Source organism: Arvicola amphibius, chromosome 10 (assembly GCF_903992535.2).
Source record: "Arvicola amphibius chromosome 10, mArvAmp1.2, whole genome shotgun sequence".
In the NCBI taxonomy this organism is placed as follows: Eukaryota; Metazoa; Chordata; class Mammalia; order Rodentia; family Cricetidae; genus Arvicola; species Arvicola amphibius.
Window position 1 is genome coordinate 10,424,449 of NC_052056.1, and position 17,773 is coordinate 10,442,221.

The window sequence follows — 17,773 nt, forward strand, 5'->3', positions numbered from 1 at the left end:
ATAATGTTCAGATAATGTACAAACCAGAAAACTCAACCTGAGATGGCCTAAGATGGCAGGGTCAGGTCTGCAAAGCCTCACAGAGCACAGGTTTAGGGTGTGGCTTTATGGGGCCAGGAAGCTGCAAGTGTACAAAGAACAGTTTGCCAGTCTCACGACAACAATGTGTGTCAGGTCTCAGTGCAGGGGGTACAGGAAACAAGACTGCCACCCAAACATTGGGACTTCACTGAACAATGACACACGTTCTGTCTGTAATGGTCACCTGTGCCACTCTGTGCACTGGGTGCCATAGGAACACAAACAAAAAAAAGGCTCATTCAAGAATGTGACTTAGGTGCTCAAAATGAGCACGAGGACCCAGGGTAAACAAGGCAGCACTTCAAGATATCCAAAGGTATTTATGGTAAGTATCAAAATAAAAGCTGGCCATTTTTCATTCAATTGTACTATTTAATTAATGAGAAAAAATACATCAAAAGACTTTTGTTAATCCTGTGTGTGTGTGTATGTGTGTGTGTATGTATGAATATCCATAGGTCTAGACAAGTACTGACGAAGGACATCAGAAATCATATTTAAAAACACTCATCATGGCTCTTCTTCATAAATGACACTCTGGATCTGCAACTGATCCAGTCTCCTGGATGTGTCTTCTCCTTGAAGCTTCGGTCTCCCCCTATCGGCATCCCCTGCTGTGACTTCATGGCCGCCTCACTGAAAGGCAGGGTGTCTGATGGCAAACTCCTGGTATCCATCTTGACCCTTGACAAGCTTCTAACTCCCCAAGTTAGTTCTTGTATCCCACACCAAGCTGCCCATAATGGGAGTGTCCTGAAATCTGGGAGCTGGCCTTATGTCAATCTTTCAAGGAGGTGACAGACAGCTGACAGACACACTATGGTTTGTACACACTTAGTCCTTTGGCCTTGAGGACTTTCTTTTATTTTTCTTTAAAATGTTAAAAGTTAAGGTGAGGCTGCCCATAGAAAAGAATCCTCAAAAACATGTTTTTATTAAGTTTTCAAGAAAGCCTTGATATCAAAAGCCTGGTGGAAATTTAATCCAGCACTGTCTTCCTGAGACTTGGCTCACAGGCCTGGAAAAAGCCAGAAGAGGAATAAACCAGTAACAGCAAGCTGCTAGTTCCTTTACCCTCTCAGAGGCTTAAATATCAGTCACCCACACCTGACAGCACATCTCGGGTGTTAGCTCCCTTAGCCTCAAGGAAACCTAAAGAGGGGCTCAACAGGGAACACTGATAAACTTATTTTTTTTAGCTCAAAGGAAGAAGAGTAAAGCAGAGGTGCTTACAGCACCATTCAAAGGGACAAGTTTCAAAGGCTGGTGCTCAGGAAGACCCTGGAGAGCCAGATTCAAATGTTCTGCAGTTAAAGAGGCAGGAACTTCTTAAAATTCAAATTTTAAGTCATAGAAAGCAGTAGGCTTCAGCACGTTGGTCCTCGCCCCCTCCATCCTCCCCCAACACCTCTCCTCCCTCTAGTTCCCCTTCCCTCCCCTGCAGTGTCTTCCTGCCCCCCTTCTGCTTTTGCAGCACATGGACTTTCTAAACATAGAAAATGTCACTAAGAACCCTGCACTGAGGTACAGCTTGATTCGGGCTGGGTCTCTCTCTTTTCCCAGTCTCAACAGTTAAGTAATGGCCAGTCCTGTTGGTTTTGTTTTCTTGGTTTTTGTTTTGTTTGGGTTGTTGGGTTTTTGAGACAGGGTCTCTCTATATAGCCCTGACTGACCTGGAACTCACTCTGTAGGCCAGGCTAGCCTTGAACTCAAGAGATCTCCTTGCCTCTGCCTCCCAGGTGCTGGGATCAAACGTGTGTGCCACCATGCCTGGCCTGTCATACATTTACTGGATTAAATGTTGTATCTGAAATTTTAAGAAAGAGTTAAGCTTAAAGGCGAGGAGCTGGAGAATTAGGGTGCCTGGAGAGAGAGAGTTAAGTCTCCCACTGGGACATCAGCAACAGAAGGTTTCTCATATCCCAAATCTGCAGATTCATCTTTGCCTGTTCAGGGTCTTAAGTTCAGAAAAGCCTGGAAGACAGTTCAGGAACAATATGAAAGAAAACAACAAACTGAAAAAAACGGAGATCCAAGCTACAAAACTGAAAACCAGACACCCCATTGCTTCACCTGCTGCATTCTTCCCTCAAGAAAACTTAGGAAACAACCGGGTCTTCTGTTTGCCCAGCACACTGGCCAACTACTTAAAGTTTTACAAGGACTGTTGCATCTTTTATGAAAGTACACACAAGCTGCTAGAACTGGTCCACACCAACAAAGTATCCTTCCTGAATCCAGACTTTCACCAAGCATCAGTCACCGTTATCAACCGTGGCCTTCGCGTTACGCACAGTGAGCTGCCTGTGTCTGAGCTACAAACATCGGTAAGCTTTTATTTTGCTAAGACGTGTTAAGACATGTCTCATTACGTAGCCCAGGCTGGCCTCAAACTACAGTTCTTCTGCCTCGGCACTCCCAGTTTCAACAGGCTTTGGAAACTGCATATACACGAGACCAGCAACGAGGCCTATGGGTTTCTGTGGCCCCTCAGAATCCACCTGGCTCTCCCACTCGTCTCCTCCATGTGCCTGGCTATGCGAAGCCGCTGGCCCGGGGTCTGTCACCATCACTGTACAGTAACTGTAACACTGTACAGCACAGGCTCCCTATTCTGTCCTGTGCCCTTTTTCAAGTTTCTTTCACTCAGCGGAGTAGTTTCCTCATACACACTGATGCTACGGACATCTGGTGTTTCTTTCTGTTGCTGCTGTTGGCAAATATTCCATTATGCAAATATGCTACAATTTGTTCACCCACTTAATTGGTGACAGGGCCAGATAAGTGACCTGGTCTCAGCTGGGGATGATACTAAACTTTTAATAAAACAGCGTGTGCCTAGACACACACTTGCTCCGCATTCCCAGGGCATGGCCTAGAAGACAAGAGCTGAGTGACAGGGAGGAGGATGCTCCTTAGCAATCACAGAACAGTCCCTGGTGGACTAACGCGCTACCAGCAGTGTGCGGCAGTTCCAGTGGCTCCACACCAGCACTAACCCTTAGCGGTGCCATGCTCCGAGTCTTGGCTATCGTGGTGTGTGCGGAGTACTTCACTGCGGTTTTTATTTGTATTCCTGGGTACCCTTGCATGTGCTTGTATTGGCCATTTTTTATCTTCTTGCATGAAATAGGTTTAATTCTTCCTAGACTTTTTTTTATTATCTTTGAGTCAGAAGAGCTAGTAGAATTATGATTTGGGTTGCAATAAAACTATTTATTTAGAGAGAACAGCTAACAAATCGAGCTCTCCAGCTCACGAATGGGGCTTCCCTCTCCACATTCCAAGGACTTCTTTAATATCTCTTAATGTTATAATGATGATGTCTGGAGCAAAGGAGGTTTGTGCATCTTCTGCTAAATTTATTACTAAGCATTTTGTGGTTTCTGTAGCACTGTAAATAGATTTGAGCTCTTATTTTATTTTCTAGGTTTACTAATGTAACTGCAAATGTATTTCTGAGATATGAACCAAAATTCAACAACCTGAACTAATTCATAATACTGGTGGCTTCTTTGTAATTCTTTCCTCGCCTTTCTGTGCACAATCATGCCATCTGAAAACAAGCGGTCTCACTTCTTCCCCTTTTTTATGCTTCCTTCTTTTGCTCCCTCATGGTAATGACTACGAGTGGGGACAGGGCTGTCCTGACTCACTCATCTATTAGGAAGTGTGCACTGCCCACCCCCAACGTGGGGTAGCTATGGATTTCTTTTTCAGATGAATAGCAAGTAATGGACAGAAAATGTCTACCCCAGTTAAGCCTCCCACAAAAAGTTCAAGGGGTGGGGGCTGAAAATCTCCCAAATTATAAAATTCTGAGTCACCCTGCCTCCCCAAGGCCTGCATCATGCCTAAGTACGCACTTCAGACATCCCAACATCCACAACCAGATGCCACTGAAGAGAAGGCAAGAGAATTCTTAGAATGGAGCAAGGACTCTATCAGAGTCTCAGATGTGGGACAGCAGCCGCTCGAGGGACAAAATAGTAGTTGGTGTCTTCCCAGCCAGAGGAGCATGTTACTTCCTGTCTTTTTGTTTTAGAAACTGGAGTCATTTTTCTCAGGAAAAAGGGATGGTATACATAATATGTTTAGAATAATACCTGGCATATAATTTTATTTTTATGCTATGAATGTGTGTTGTTGTTTTTTAATGCTCAGGATGACACCAGAACAATGAGGAAAGAAATACATTACCACATAGTTTAGTTCACACCCAATACAACACAGGTAAATCATATAAACACTGCTAACTGGTTCTCCTAGAATGCCATCAGTTCACACCCAATACAACACAGGTAAATCATATAAACACTGTCAACTGGTTCTCCTAGAACAGCATCACGCTAGAGGACGGAATGAAAATATTACCGGCCTTGACAAAACTGCTGGCGAGCGGACAGAATCCAAAGGCACAGAGGAGTGGTAGTGTTTCTACGTGACTAATAATGCAAGGTTCAGCTTAAATCAATGAGACCAAGAAAACAAAACAAAAAAAAAAGTCAGAGTTGAGTGGGACAGGCTCTCAATAGCAGAAACAAAACTAACAAGATGAGGAGGGGGAGGGGACATAGGAAATGAACAAAGTGTCAGGCTGGCACATAAACATCTTTCAGACACAGAAGTGGTCACCAAAGAGTTCAACACCAGATGTGAGTAGATACTGCATCGCAGCAGAATTACAGCACAGTGAACCAGGCTGTTCCCTGTAACGTTTTAATACTTCAAGTGACACTGTATCGATTTCACTAAAAACAAACTTGAAAGGTCTTCACAGAAATAGTAGCAAAACCCATTCAGGTTCAGTTAAGCAGAAATTGCTGGTAAATTGGCTGCGAGAACAGATAAAATATCTAAAGATTTTTTCAAATAGGAAAGGTGTCTAAAAGAGAAATCAATCTTAAACAACAAATTTAGATTTTAACAAAAAGGAGGTGTAAGGGAAAATGGTGAGATACAGCAAGGGGATGAATGCCAGGATCCTCTTGAAATATCTCTTGAAATTTCTTGACGCCCCCATCCCCTTTGTGACAGCTAACATGGTCAACCTGGCAAGATCTGGAATCACCCGAGGCAAACCTCTTCACTCCTGGGAGGGCTCTTCTCGATCAGATGGCCTGCAATGGGACTATCCATTGGAGTAGGAGGTCCTTCTATCTCTGTGTTGCTTTCATTGGTTAATAAAGAAACTGCCTTGGCCTGTTAATAGGGCAGAACAGAGCTAGGCGGGGAAAACTGGACTGAATGCTGGGAGGAAGAAGCCATGGAGGCACAGGAGACAGACACTGGGAATTTTACCTAGTAAGCCACAGCCATGTGGCGATATACAGATTAACAGAGATGGGTTAAATTAATATAAGAGTTAGCCATTTAGAAGTTAGAGCTAATGGGCCAAGCAGTGCTTTAATGAATACAATTTCTGTGTGGTTATTTCGGGGCTAAGCTAGCAGGGTGGCCAGGACAAACAAGAGGGCCCTCCTCCTACACTCCATCTCAGCAGGGACAACACCATCCAGCAGCAGCCGAATCTAAGAAAGCCCAATGGAAATGGCTTTCTGCTCTTTGCCTGCCTGCTTTTGTGTCTTACTAGTTGCTGCTGCCAACATCGCTGTCTCTCTGCTGCAGCCATCCCATGAAGATATCAGAACTCAGATTTTCAGCCTTCCCACCTGGAATGAAAACCAGCGGCTCTTGAGGAATCCCCCAGGCCTTCGGCAAAAGATGAGGACTGCTGAGGCATCTGGCCTGGTGTACTGAACAGCTCTGGGTATCAGCGTCACGTTCCCTCACTGGGAGTGCAAAGGTCACTGTGGGGCCACCCAGGCGATATCATGTAAGCCAATCTAACTAACCCTCTTTTAATATACAGCAATTCTAGTGGTTGTTTCTCAGGGGAACCCTGGCTAATACACACTTGGGGTTCTCTACTTTTCTTTCCCAGGAACAGCAATCCACCTCACACTGTCTCTACTTCCCTCTCTGTGCAATCTTATGCGAGTCCACCAAGGGCAAATTATCAGTTTTTGTGCACAGCTACCTCAGCAATACTCAACACCTTTTCCAGCTTCTCGCTACAGTCCTTAGGCTTCCAGGACCCCACAGTTCATGGATGTCCAACCAGCATCTCTGGCACACTGCTGCCAGTTTTCTTTGGGTATCTCTGTTGATGACTAGTATTAATTATCAACTTGACAGAATCTAGAATCATCTATGGAGGGCAGGGTCAGCCTCTGGGCATGCCTCTGAGGGTGTGTCCCAAATGATGTGGGAAGACCTATCATTACTGAGAACAGGACCATTCCCTGGACTCCCTGGGCTCCTTGGGCTCCCTGGGCTCCCTGGGCGGAGGATCCAGTGTGGGGAAACTGAGCTAGCACTCTGGGCGCATTCATCTCTGTTTCCTAACTGTAGATGTGATGTAACTAGCTCTTAACCTCAACGTCCCAGGCAGAATGTGGGGATATTTTATATATGATATAACAAATAAAGCTTGTCTGAAGATCAGAGTATAGTGCTAAGCCATTAGTTAGCCATAGAGGCTAGGCAGTGGTGGCACACATCTTTAATCCCAGCACTGGGGAGACAGAAGCAGACAGATCTCTGTGAGTTCAAAGATACCCTGGGCTACACAAGATTGAATCTGTTTAAAAAGACAAACAGAGCTCACACAAAGGTGATCCCAGAATTTGGGGTCACACACCTTTAATCCCAGGACTAGGTAAGTGGAGACAGGAGTGAGTGGGTGGAGAGAGGACTATAAGAGGGGAGGGGTCAGGCACTCAGATACAGTCTGAGGATGCAGTCTGAGGATTTATAGAAATGGATGCAGTCTGGGATGCAGTCTGAGGATTTATAGATATGGATGCAGTCTGAGATGCATTCTGAGGATTTATAGAAATGGATGCAGTCTGAGGTACAGTCTGGAATGCAGTTTGTGATGCAGTCTGAGGATTTATAGAAATGGATGCAGTCTGAGATGCAGTCTGAGGATTTATACATATGGATGCAGTCTGAGATGCAGTCTGAGGATTTATAGAAATGGATACAGTCTGAGGATGCAGTCTGGGATGCAGTCTAAGATGCAGACTGAGGTACAGTCTGGGATGCAGTCTGAGGTACAGTCTGGGATTCAGTCTGAGGATGCAGTCTGGGATGCAGTCTAAGATGCAGTCTGAGGTACAGTCTGGGATGCAGTCTAAGATGCAGTCTGGGATGAAGTCTAAGATGCAGTCTGAGGTACAGTCTGGGATGCAGTCTGAGGACTCAGAGGGACAGAATTGCCCCTTTGGTCTGAGCACTGGCAGAGGAAAGAACTCTAGAAACTGGCCGCCCTGCTTCTCTGACCCTTGAGCTTTCACCCATGACAGCTGACTCTGAGCTTTTCTTATCAAGACCAGTTAGAATCCACGCTATGGACCTGTGGACCTGAACTGCAGTCCAGGATAAACCCTTTCTCCTACTAGCTGATTGTCAGAGTGTTTTATCACGGCGACAGAAAAAAATTAAGACAGTCCGCCTCTCCCCGAAAGCCCCCAGCTCCAGAGGGCCAGGCTGAGTCCTCACACCTCATCTGGGTCTCCCCACCACATTCAAGGGCTTATCTAAGGCCACAGCAGGAACATAAACTCAAGATCACACCAACTTCAGATACATGTGCCCAGATGTATACTCAAATTACTATACGCACGCCAAACAGGCGTGGCACATTTAGCTTGTGCAGTAATACGAGTGCTACCTAACACCACACTCATTAGGATATTCATTCGACTATCGAGGTGAGTGTTTTTCTTCTACTCCCTTCGGTTTGGGCATTCAAATTCTCCACGAGAAACACATATTACCCTATAAATATGAGGCAATTGCTATAAGCATAAAAGTAGGCCTTAGTTTAAAATGTTGCTCACGTTTATTTTAAATGCCGATTAAAGGACAAGTAACATTTCCGTCTTCACAATGGGATTTTCTGTACTGACCAACAAAGATGCAATCGACACCGCTGACTTTAAGACACAGAAACCCACGGCTATGGCCTCGCAGTGACTACCAAAATATATAGCTTCGTGTTTTAGTGTGTGGCTTGGGGGCTAGGGCAGAGCCCATGCTAAGTGCTCGCTCTGCAAGCATGAGGATCAGAGTTTGGATCCCTGGCAACATAGTGGCAGCAGCTCACACTCCAGTGCTCAGCACTTGGTGAGGGGAGCACGGGAGGCAAACACATCTCTGGACTATACTGACCAGCCAGCCAGCCCAACCAACAAGGTCCAGATTCAGTAAGAGACCTTTTGACAAAGGAGTGGGAGTAACAGAAGAAGACATCTAGCTACCACATAAGCAGAGGCATCAGCCATTAAAGCCAATCAGAGGCTCCGTTCATTTCCCTTGACAGTGACATCTCCATGTCAATACTGGCTTGGAGGACTACTGACATAGAGGAGAGAAAGGAGCAGCATCTACCAGGCTTTAGGGAAAGTTTCCCACACTGATAAAAAGCATCCCATGGTGGTGGTGGTGGGGGGGTGGTATCTGTCTCTTTGCATCCTTGCAGAAAACTTAGTCACTGAGATAAATACGCTTGTGGCGGCTATCTTGCCACCCAAAGAGAACAGAAGCTGCTGGTATCTCCAACCTTGATCCCCAAGCTAAACTTCGGCAGAATGTCGGACTTGCCAACGCAGGCAGTATCCTCCACCCAACCACATCGTCATCTTAGCACTCCTGAGGCTCTTCTGACTTCCCCAAATGGAGACTTCTCATAATCTATGATTGCCTAGCATATCTCACTGCAGCTGGCCATCCTTCTACAAAGTTTTGCCAATACCTAGAGAGACTCCGGGCAGAGAAAGCCGTAAGTTTACATTGCATACAAACCCAGTATCTGGCAAGCTCCGATGTCACAAATGTTGAGGTAAATTTAGCAAGCTACCCTACTATCTACCCAGACCTATCAGATGTGCCCGTGTGTGAGTGTGCGAAGAGCCACAGCATGCATAAGGAAACAAAGAACAAAGCATCATTAAACCCAAACATGCATCACCCCCACCCTGACTGCCACCAGGGAGAGTGGCTTCATTGAACAGCAGAGAGCTTAGGTGGAGGGGCTCTTCAGCCAAGAACAGCTCTTCATGCCAGACCATTGTCGGGACGGGTGCCCTAGATGCCGGAGGCCTGAACCCAACAAGAGCAGGGATGAAAGTCCTCAGACACAAAACACACCTCATAGACAGTCAAACACCTGGAGCTTGACCGGCACTTGGGGAGTCCTTTACCACAAAGACATAAACTTGAGTATCGATACTCGACAGTGGCCACAGACTCAGCATCAACTGGAATTTCCTTTGGTTTCTCTCCATGACAGCTACAACTGAAGGCGTGTCAGCAAGGATGACTCCTCGGCAGGGTGGCAGGCTTTCCACCATTAAAAGTCTTGCTAACCAGACAGACACACCTATGACCCTCTCCAGGAGGACGGTCCTGCCTAGTAACAAAGTCTTTTACTAGAATGAAGAAACTAGTCTTTAAAAAACTAGTTTGCTGAATCTCCTCATTTAAAAGACAGCTCGTACACAATGGGAAATGGTGTGCTGTGCCGAAAAAGACACCTCAGGAAACTACAGGACATAAACATCGGTACCTTGGAAGTGACACCTGAGCCAATGCACAGTGACAGCTTCTCCTTCAAAATGAGGAGTTAAACGCAAAATATACACTACTGGTCCCACCGAAAACCACTTACTCTGGAATTCCAACTAATAAATGTATTAAAAATGTGAACAAATGTTTATAGCTAAGTATTTTATAGTCAACTCTCTGAGCTGTTTCAGGTGACTGGTAACTGGCATCCTCAGCAGAGGGAGAAGACATTGCACACAGGAGGACATCAGCAAGAGGGGAAGTCGGTAGGTGGGAGGGTGAGTCTCCCTACTTCTTCACGTGGACACTGAAGACTTTGCCTCCTCAGGCAAGAGCACCTTCCTAGGGCATCGGGGATGCACAGTCAATAACCAGATTAACGGAGAGGAGTGAAGGAGGGCAGAGACCTCACTCCAATCTCCAGCCTAGGAAATGGCCCGCCGCTAACATCCAAGCTACAAAAGGACAACCACCAAAACAGAACCGAAAGAACTTCTGAGTGGATTTCAAGCTTCAGAAGAATGAGAATGCAGAGAGCAACTGCCCAATGACCCCAGCCAAAAAATGGCCAAAAGTAGTGGGGGTTTTCTGGGAAGGGGTTGCTTTCTTTGGTTTTTGTCTTTCAGTAAACAACTTTATCAGATAGTTTGGTGGTTTGAATAAAAATCCCCCCCCCCCATGGGCTCATAGATTTGGAGGCTTGGTCATTAGAGAGTGGCACTACTTGAGAGGGATTAGGGGGTGTGGTCTTATGAGAGGAGGTGTGGCCTTGTGGGAGGAGGTGTATCATTATGGGTGGGCTTTAGGGTTTCAAAAGCCCAAGCCAATCCCAACATCTCTCTCTTCCTGCTGTCTGTGGATTCAGATGTACAGCCCTCAGCTACTTCTCCAGCACCATGTCTGCCTATGTGCCGCCATGCTCTCTGCCCTGATGAAAATGCACTAGACCTAAGCCAGCCCCAAATCAATGCTGTCTTTTATAGGAGCTGCTGCGGTCATGGTGTCTCTGCACAACAATTAAACACTGACTACAGCAGACAGAAAACAGGAATAATTTCTTTTACAAAACTGTTCTTTTAAACAAAGAATATCCTAGGGCTTTTAAGAAAATGCATCCTTTTAACAGAATATAATTTGCACACAACTTCAGCGCATTACGAACATTTTCAAGCTGTCCCTCCACTGAGAAGGGAGCCTGCGGCTGGCTGGCTTCGGGGCAATCTGCTGCGGTGTCCTGACAGCGGTGGGCTGCCTGGCAGCCCCTGTAGCTTTGCTCCCCAGGTTTGCCTTGGGGCAGGTTTAATCTCAGGCAAACGCACCCGAAAGTGGGTTCTGAGTAGAACTAAGAAAGATCTGAGGGTGATTTGAAAGGAGGTGTGAGGTATACAAGATGGCTAATATCTCCACAACCCAAATTATATTTGCTCCCTCTAAGGCAACTACAGGTAAAAAAATAAATAAATCCAAGGTCAGTTTCCTTTGTATCTCAAGAGGCAAGTTAGAACAAGGAGTCAATTCCAGCTACCTCCTCGGTCATCACAATGCCTGACAGCAGAAACTCCAAATCTAAGTGTCTCAACTTAAAATACAGCCAACAAGGACACACAACACCCACTCCGTCAAGCTGCTGAAACACTGCCAAGTTTCAAAGCCCACAGAACCAGAACTAGCCCATATTGGATAACTCTGAGGCAGTCAGCAGACCTCTTGGTAAGTCAACACAGCCAGGGAACAGTGAAAGACTGTTCACCAGCAGGAAACTCACACCGGGTTGAAAGCAAATCCAAGTGTCTGACACACCTTCCTATCCCAGGTAGGACTACAGCTAAAAACACGCCCAACCCACTGTCTCTGGGTCCCTACCATGGATAACCTCTCTTCTTGTTGTCTAAAGAAAATGCAGGGTTTACAAGCTGCGACCGGAAGGTAAATGTATGTTTTACACATGCTCCCCATGGACTGGACAGAGCCCAGAAAACAGAACTGAGAGGCCAGTTCCAGTAGAGCACTAATAAGCAGAGGGGGAGTGGCCAGGCTGCTACACCTGATAGGTCAGAGCATCCTCAGCTAGGATGCCAAGGAGGAGCCAGACAGAGAAGTCTAAGTCCTTTTCATTTCTTGAAAAACAAGTGACATTTAACTGGCATGACAGCTTAGTGTGCTCCAGAGCTCTGCCAAGGCTGAGAGCCCAGAAGCACCAACCTGAAAGCTGCTACCGACTTACTAGTGTTCTCTTGAGCTGTATGTCTACTAGCAATACCTACCCTATGGCACGCAGCCAGCTCACCGTGGTGGCGGCTGCTACTTCAGCTCCCAGAAGCCACCGAACGAGGCCATGGAAGTCAGAGTACAACCTGCCTCATTCTGGACACCAGAAAATAGGACATACCAATTTATGTCCTGACCACTTGGTTGACAGTAACACACTAGATCCTCCAAGCAATCAATGATGGACTATCACCACCATCACCACCACCATCACCACCACCATTATCACCATTATCACCACCACCACCACCACCATCATCACTACCATCATTATCACCACCATCATCACCATCACCACCACCACCATCATCACTACCATCATTATCACCACCATCATCACCATCACCACCATTACCATCACCACCATCACCATTACCATCATCACCATCACCACCACCATCATCATCACCATCATCATCATCACCACCATCACCACCACCATCACTACCATCATCACTACCATCATTATCACCACCATCACCACCACCACCACCATCACTACCATCATTATCACCACCATCACCACCACCATCATCACTACCATCATTATCACCACCATCACCACCACCACCACCACCATCACCACCACCACCATCATCACTACCATCATTATCACCACCATCACCACCACCACCACCACCATCACTACCATCATTATCACCACCATCACCACCATCATCACCATCACCACCATTACCATCACCACCATCACCATTACCATCATCATCATCATCACCACCATCATTATCACCACCATCATCACCATCACCACCATTACCATCACCACCACCACCATCACTACCATCATCACCATCACCACCATCACCATTACCATCATCATCATCACCACCATCACCACCACCATCACTACCATCATCACTACCATCATTATCACCACCATCACCACCACCATCACTACCATCATCACTACCATCATTATCACCACCATCACCACCACCATCATCACTACCATCATTATCACCACCATCACCATTACCATCATCATCATCACCACCACCATCACCATCACCACCACTTTTCAGAAACACAAGTAAGTTAAAAGCTAGCTAGCCTCAAGGCCTAAAAGATGACAACTTAGCCAGACCGGATCTTTAGCAGTACAGGTCTGCATCTCCCACCTAGAGTTCATGGCTTCTCTGTCAACTGTACAGGTACCCCAGCTTTATATCTGTTAATGCCAGACTAAGGCAGAAGCCAGGGGTGTGGGGTGATGCAAAGTAGTAATTTGTCTGCCGTTTTGAAATGTTTACCTTCTGCAAAGGGCCTGGACTTAGTCAAACAGCAGTCAGATTACCCAAACTTTGGACAACAGTTGAGTCTCTCACTTAGCATATCTTTCTAAAATCAAAAGAAGGTCATAGATCATCCATCCCACCACCTAAAACAATCCCTTCATTTTGCTGACTCTTCAAGAGATATGGGGTTCAGGGTTCAAGCAAGTGTCCCACTAACAGAAAGTTAGAAAACTGAAGGGATTGGTTGTTTAAAATTTCACGCTGTGAAGATTTCTCTGCCATCTGGGTGGTTTCAACGAGTTTTGTAACCATTGTTGTGAGAGTTACCAGCACAGGACAGAGGTACAAAGGCACAGGCCTTGAGGTGGAACTCGATGGTAAATAGTAGCCACACCTCCTGGGCCAGTGAGTCGGTTCAGTGGGCAAGGACACCTGCTGCCAGGCCTCAGTACTGGAGTTTGATGCCCAGAGCCACATAGTGGAGGGAGAGAACCTATTCCTACAGGCTGTCCTCAGACCTACATAGTACCTGAGTGCCCACACGCATAAAGAGAGAAAATAAATTTTTAAAAAATGTAAAACAAAAATTAGCAACCACTCCTAAGAGGCTGACATTTTAAGAAATAGAATGCCACCTCCCAAGGTATTATCTAAATGCACAGTTTTAATAATTCCCACAAGACTATAAAAAAGGGTGAAACCCATAGGCTCTCAAAGGGTAAGAGAACACTATAATTTTAAAGACTTTATTATAAATATTACACTCGGTGTGTAAATTATCAAGCAGTATTCCTGTTGTACTTCTACTGCTCTGCAGATCACAGGCATCCACCCACCCACCAGTCTCACCTCCAAGTTCAATAACACAGTATCTAATCTAACTGTACCATTTCTTAGTTCTATCACTAACTTCAACAATGTAGCAAGAAATTACCATCTTCTATTCTTCCTCCTGCCACCCTTTTGGCTTTTCCAGACAACGTTTCTCTGTGTAGCTTGGAACTAGCTCTGTAGCCCAGGCTGGTCTCAAAATCACAGAGATCCGCCTGCCTGAGTGCTGGGATTAAAGGCGTGTACCACCACCACCTGGCCTATCTTCTAGTCTTTCCGATGTAAAAACTACATATGAAGTGAAAATTAAATACTAAGAATATTTTTAAATAACTACATCTCTCGGGAAGAGATCGGAAATTAAAAACAAAACAAAAACAACCCTGTTGCAGTTTCAGAGTAACAATAGAAAGTGAATTTTGTATTCCTCAAAAGAAAACAGGATGAAGCGCATTACTTAATACACAAGCAATGATGTCACTCTGCTTCTTTAACTTTTTGTCTTTTATTTTTATAAGCAAAATTTGGGTATTTTCATCTCAGAAAAATAATTTTGTACAGTATCTGAAAGCTCCAAATACCTAAAAGATACATGATTGATAATCCGTAAATCCCTGAAGCAACAAAGTAACTGCTTTCCTGCAACAAATGTTTTAAAGGAACTGACCATCAGTAATAAAGAATTCATCATCACTCTTGGAACTCATGCAATGGTTGATGGATAAAGGCACTTGCCACCAAGCTAGATGACCTGAGTTCAAGCCCCAGAAAGCACAGGATGGAAGGAAAGAACCACACCACAAGCCATCCTCTGACTACTACACAAATAAATGCAGAAAACAAAAATATAAATAAATAAATGTAAGGAAAATTTACAGAAAAAAAAAAAAGAAAACTTCATTCTTTCGGTCAAAGGGGAGAAGCCAGCTCTCCCCTGCCTCACACACGTTTCCATCTCTAAACTTTGCACCGAGGAATGACTGGCATGTGTACGTACTCATTTTTCAAGCAAAAGCAACTACACACAATCCATACAATCACGAGAGAAAGACAGACACATGCTGTCTTCCCATAGACCCCTCTTTCTAGGATTGACCCAAGAAAACCTGCTGACTCTATCCTTTACCAACTCTCTGACCCTAGAAACTAGCTATGCAGGAAAACCTAAAAGTCCTGAAAGGAAATCCCCTTTGTGACCTCATCAAAAACAAATTTTATAAAGAATAACTTAAGCATGTATTCATCACTCAGCATCAACACTAAAAGCGAAACGATTAAGTTAGGGCACCAGGAGAAGGAAACGTTTCGTTCCAACACTGTTGAATGCCTCACTTCTATCTGAAATTTCTCCAGCACAAATTGATTATCCGGCAGTAGGCCACGAGGCTGCTGTTTAAACACCACCTCGGTGTTATACTTGGCCACGTCCTAAGCGTGCTCTCCACGTCACTCACTGATTACCTGTATCAAAACACACAGCCAGCAGCTGGGCCCGCTCCGGCCTCCTGAAGCAACCTCTCGTGTATGCTGCTCAGCCTTTTATAGTGGAGGCATGTGATGCGCGTATCTGCACCAGCTGTTCCTAATTACCTCTCAGACTGGGGGGAATGACTCAGCAACACAAACTCTTTTTTTTTTTAAAGAGTCACCCTACCTTGTTATCCAACCAACGGAGCGAACAAAGGGAAGCCACTTGACAGTTCCGTCGGTTAAACAACAATACAAGAGGCGATCGCTCCTCCAAAGCCAAGGAACTCCAAGATGACTCACTAGGAGTCTTTTTCCCCCTACACTACCTTACGATGTCTAAAGACAGAAGTGGCAAGCGCCTTCAAGCCCAGCCCAGAGCCTGCACCACTACCACAAGAGCAGGAAGAATAGGCCAACTCATACCTCTTCCCATTTCTCTGAACGTGTGTAGTGCTTAAAAGCTCGGCCACTAACAAATCTCGAGTGTCCATCCTTAAATCTTTCCGAACTGCCTTCCACGCAAACCCAGTGGGCTGAAAGGAGCGCTGAAATACCTAAACAAAGACCCAGCAGAGGCAGCCTCCATAGCGAGCAGTCACAACTCTATACAATTCTCCAAAAAAGAGCAGCATCCTGCAAAAACAGTCTTTGTTCTTCCAAGCCTGTCGCTGGAGCTGGATTTTTCCCACACACGTTCTTTCAGAATTACTACAGCGTCTGCCCTGACTCAACCCCGTGCTGAACGTAGAGCGCTCACTACATAAAAGCCATCGGCGCAATTCCACTAAATGACACCAAAGTGGCAGAGAAGAACGAGAACGCGTTGGCCCTGGCGCTACCGGACACGAACACAAAGCGGGTGTCGTTATCACCGAGACCCACTCTGCCCAGGCAGTATGAGTCTAAATTACAAACGTGCGTAAAGCTGCAACAAAGGGAAGCCCGGACCGCGGGGAGGTCCGGGCGTCCGGGCTGGCTCGGCCTTGCCCCCGCACGCAGGCATATCGGGACGCGGCCCGTGGAGCTCGGTTCAGGGCGGCGCCGGCTCGGCCGGCCCGAGAGTCCGAGCAGCGCGTAAACAGCGCGCAGCCCGCCGCCCCTTCCAGGCCCGCGCCGCCGTCCGCCGCGATCCCGGATGACCCCCGGGAAGGACGGAAGGACGACAGCCCCGCACCGCCCGAGCCACTCACCGGAGCCGAGGCGCGGCGCGGCCAGACTGCAGGCTGCAAGCGGCGGTCAGGTGACTCACTGCCTCGGCGCTGCCGGCCGCCCGCCCGTCCCCTCCCTACGTTCAGCTCCACTCCGCCACCGCCGCCAGCGTCTCCGGGCGCTAAAGCCCCGCCCCGCCCCAGGCCCCGCCCCTTGGCTGGAGCCCCGCCAAGCTCCAGGGCACGCCCACGTTGGAGCCACGCCCCGTTCCAGGCCACGCCCTCTACTGGTAAGATCCATCCCCTTCCCGCCTGGAGAGCGGTACCACGTCGTGTTCTGGATGGAGCTTGGAGCTGAGAGCCCGGTGTCCAACCCCGTCTTCCTACCTCTGCCTTCGGTGGCAGGGTAACAAACCACCGAGGACCACCTTCTCACCTGCTGATGCCTCCATACACCCAAGGGTTGTTGCATTGCTCAGAACAGCCCCCCCCAATCCTCGCCCCCCAGCAGATCAGATAAGGATCTTCTGTCCCACGCCCCCCACACCCTCCCTCGCCCCAAACCATGAAAGTTCGGCTCAGCCAAGCTCCTGGGCTGCTTTCCAGAGGGGGCGCGAGAGCCCGGTGTTTGAACTTGCCGAAAGGGGTGTGTCAAGAACTTCGATCTGGAGCTGAGCAGGACTTTTAGGAGCAGGTTTGAGAGAAGGAGGCTGTCCCGCCCCTCGCCACCCTCTCTGCCCCCCCATGGTCACTTACTTCCCTTCAAGTTGTTTGTGTCAAATGAGTCCCTTCCCTTGAAAACCACAAGGCATTTGACCTGGAGCGTACTTTGCTCGTTATAACCCACTTATATGCATGATTCCCTGATCAAATCCCGGCACAGGCTGCTCTGACTGATAATTATCCCTGTGCCCTTCATATTTGCCTGTGTAATCTGCACATGCATTTTTTTCTTTTTCCTTTTGTTTTGTTTATGTTCTTCAAGACTGAGTTTCTCTATGTAACCTTGGCTGTCCTGGAACTCACTATTGTAGACCAGGCTGGCCTCAAACTGGGCTATACACCTGCCTCTGCCATCCAAGGACT

General features: G+C 46.8%; 1 protein-coding gene across 2 annotated transcripts in view; it reads right to left on the reverse strand.

The window, feature by feature from the left end:
• The window catches only part of Bach1 (BTB domain and CNC homolog 1), a 36,305-nt gene extending 19,439 nt beyond the window's left edge, over positions 1 to 16,866 (reverse strand). Inside the window, exon 1 of one of the 2 annotated variants that reach the window (XM_038344959.1) lies at positions 16,730 to 16,866. The gene's annotated coding sequence lies outside the window, so the exon portion shown is untranslated. Of the gene's footprint in view, positions 1 to 15,530; positions 15,552 to 16,729 lie in introns of those variants that run through there. The other variant, XM_038344960.1, reaches the window with a different exon arrangement.
• Positions 16,867 to 17,773: the final 907 nt, after the last annotated feature.